Source organism: Bison bison, unplaced genomic scaffold (genome assembly GCF_000754665.1).
Source record: "Bison bison bison isolate TAMUID 2011002044 unplaced genomic scaffold, Bison_UMD1.0 scf7180017864354, whole genome shotgun sequence".
Lineage (NCBI taxonomy): Eukaryota > Metazoa > Chordata > Mammalia > Artiodactyla > Bovidae > Bison > Bison bison.
Window position 1 is genome coordinate 2,647,905 of NW_011494926.1, and position 3,664 is coordinate 2,651,568.

The 3,664-nt window shown below is 44.2% G+C and overlaps 1 pseudogene across 1 annotated transcript; it reads right to left on the bottom strand.

Annotated features, from left to right (window-relative positions):
• Positions 1-981: 981 nt before the first annotated feature.
• LOC104999558 lies at positions 982-1,888 on the bottom strand (annotated as a pseudogene). The gene has a single exon (XR_826614.1). The product of XR_826614.1 is annotated as a phosphoglycerate mutase 1 pseudogene (transcript).
• Positions 1,889-3,664: the final 1,776 nt, after the last annotated feature.

Genomic DNA, 3,664 nt, shown 5'->3' on the forward strand with positions numbered 1-3,664 from the left:
GGGAATGGAATGAAAACTGACCTTTTCCAGTCCTGTGGCCACTGCTGAGTTTTCCAAATTTGCTGGCATATTGAGTGCAGCACTTTCACAGGATCATCTTTCAGGATTTGGAATAGCTCAACTGGAATTCCATCACCTCCACTAGCTTTTATTTAAATGATTATCTTTAGAGTGGTGAATTGTGTATCTGAATTTATTTATTTATTTTTTTATTGCACATCACTCCTTTATTTTATACTGATCTGGAAAAAAGATATTTTTAGTACAGTTATGCTCAAATGAGTACTGGGCCCACGTGCTGGGCCAAGCAATTGTAACATGATTCAGAAGTCAGGCACAGTGAGAGACACACTTGGACATGATCAAGAGGCATTCTGCTGCAACAAAACAGTAAGGCAGGGGAGGGATTCTAAAACACAGCAGGATGAACTCCTACACCTTAGACGCTAGGAGCTTATCCCATGATGGTGTAAGGAATGACTTATTTGCTGATGACCACATGTGGGAATTTTTCAACCGCCACTAAAAACCCCAGAAGGGTTTTTGTTGTTGTTGTTTTATATTTATAATTTTTTTTTTAAAGTAGATGCAACACAAAAACATTCAGGATTGATCCAGCCTTTTAGAGTCAGGGAGGAATATTTGATTGAGTCACCATACAGGTTACATTCATCTTCCACTGGAATGACTAGAGCCCCGAGTCACCTAACAACTGTGCCTGGCTGGCCTCTGGGGACACGAACAGGCTCTTACTTCTCCTCATTGGTCACACCTCAGCATGGTTTTCTCCCTGTCCCCTACTCAAGCAGCTCCTTAGTAATAAACCACCATCAAACCCCCCAGTGATGACCTCTCAACACTTCTGGATAAGTCTTCCCTTGGCTTTGACTGAGGACCATGCCCCAGACGTGCCATTCTGACTAGACTGAATGAAAGGAGTGGGTGCAAGAGATAAAATGGCTAATGTGGAATTGGGAGCCACTGGTCCCCACCTGCAGCTACAACTTACGATGCCTACAGATGTCATCAGTGGGACATGTGCCAGGGAGAGGTGCAGAGGAATAGGGTGGGGCCAGGGCAGGGGAGGAGGGTAATCCTTGGGAAAGTAATCTGCTGCTTGCTCTCACTTCTTGGCCTTGCCCTGGGCAGCCACAGCCTCCATGGCTTTATGCACGGTCTCCTCATCCCCCAGGAACTGCATGGGCTTGATGGGCTTCAAGTTCTTGTCCAACTCATAGACCATGGGAATGCCAGTCGGCAGGTTCAGCTCCATGATAGCTTCTTCAGAGAGACCCTCCAGATGCTTGACCATGCCCCGAAGGCTGTTGCCATGGGTTGCAATTAGTACCCGTTTCCCCTCCTTGATCTGGGGGACAATTTCTTCATTCCAAAAGGGCAGAGCTCTGGCAATTGTGTCCTTCAGACTCTCACAGGAGGGCAGCTGGTCTTCAGTGAGGTCTGTGTACCTGCGATCCTTACTGATGTTGCTGTAGAAGGGATGGTCGGGCTCCATGGGAGGCGGCGGGACATCATAGGAGTGCCTCCAGATCTTTACCTGGGCCTCACCATGCTTGGCAGCAGTTTCTGCCTTATTGAGGCCAGTCAGACCCCCATAGTGTCACTCATTAAGGCGCCAAGTCCTCACCACTGGCAGCCACATTTGGTCGATAGCATCCAGCACTGTCCAGAGGGTCCTGATTGCTCTCTTCTGCACTGAGGTGAAGCAGATGTCAAACTCATAGCCAGCGTCTCTCAGCGCCTGCCCGCCTCGCTTCGCCTCCTCGTGCCTGGCTGGGCTCAGGTCCGCGTCGTACCAGCCGCTGCAATGGTTCTCCAGGTTCCATGTGCTCTCACCGTGCCGGATCATCACCAGCTTGTAGGCGGCCATGGCTGCGGTTCGGGATGTGGCGCAGACTGGATCCGAATTTAATATGTTTCTCATGATGACGCATTCTACTAGACTGACAAATAGCTGGGATGCAAAGAGCTGACTCACTGGAAAAGACCCCGATACTGGGAAAGATTGAGGGCAGGAGGAGAAGGGGGCTACTGAAGATGAGATGGATGGCATCACTGATTCAATGGACATGAATTTGAACAGACTCCATGAGACAGTGAAAGACAGGGAACCCTGGTGTGCTGCGGTTTATGGGGTTGAAAAGAGTCAGACATGAGTAGCTACTGAAGTACAACAAATGAACCAACATAAAAACCAAAGTGTATCAACTGTAATATTTGAAATAGTCACATTTTATAAGGTAATCTTATAAAGAAAATGCAGTGATTTTTCATATTCCCAACAAATTGGGGAATTTTGTTCTAATAAATCTTAACTTCCTCCCATCCATCTTTCATGGCTTACCTGTTTGGAACTACTGTTAGTTGAATTTTGGATTTTCTGAAACAAATCTCTGTGTTGTTCTTCTTTTTTCCTAATGTTTTATTTTTCAGTTTTTAAGTTTGGCAATTGTATTTTTAATTTCTAAAAACTAAATTTTTTTCCTCTGGCAGTTTCTATTTTCATGAATTAAGCTCTCAAATCTCTTTGAGCATAATAATTAAAGATGCATTTTGTTTCCTGTTTTTTGAATTATTTATATTTATTTTGCTCTGTTAAAGAAAACGTTTTTAAAAATGTTAGGTAATGTTTCATAGGTTTTAAAAATGTAGATTCTGGGAGCCAGACTTCTGGCTTTCAAGCTCAGCTCTATCACTTATTAACTCTGGCTTTTGAAATTGTGTAATTCAGACTGGAACTGAACCCATTGTCTTTTAACTGAGATCACACTTCTGGTCTCAGGACTTACTGAAGTTCAGGTTCTTGATGTTTCATAGCAGAAATAACTCGTTGAGAGACAAAGTGATTGGTAAGGAGTGGACTTATTTAAAGAGAAACACACTCCACAGACAGAGTGTGGGCCATCTCAGAAGGCACCAAGGTATGGGGTTGTCAGTTTTTATAGGAATGGGTAATTTCATAGGCTAATGAGTAGGAGGAGTATTTCAGCTATTGGGGGGAACAGATGGGGATTTCTAGAAATTGGGCTACTGCCCACTTTTTGACCTTTATGGTCATCCTTGGAACAGTGATGGCACCTGTGGGTGTGTCATTTAGCTTGAAGTGTTACAGTGAGTGTATACTGAGGCTCAAGTTCTGGTGGACATCAATTCATCTGTCATCTTGAACCTATTTAGGTCTAATCAGTTTATACTGTGTCCTTGGGCTATGCCATTCCTTTAAAGGCTGTGCCTGGTCCTTTCTCTCCTGTTTCACTTTGGACAAGTGATTAAGCTTTTAATGTGACTGAGTTTCCTCAGTTGTAAAATGGGGATTCTAATAGCACCTGCTTGACAGAGATTTTATTTCTAAAAGGATTACATAAATAAATGAAGAATGTAAAGACATTGAATGGTTTCTGTTACACAGCTCAGTTCAGTCATTCAGTCGTGTCTGACTCTTTGCGACCCCATGGACTGCTCCACTCCCAGAGCTTGCTCAAACTCATGTCCATTGAGTTGATGATGCCATCCAACCATCTCATCCTCTGTTGTCCCCTTCTCCTCCAGTCTTCAATCTTTCCCAGCATCAGGGTCTTTTCCAATGAGTTAGATCTTCGCATTAGGTGGCCAAGTTTTGGAGTTTCAGCTTCAGCATCAGTCCTTC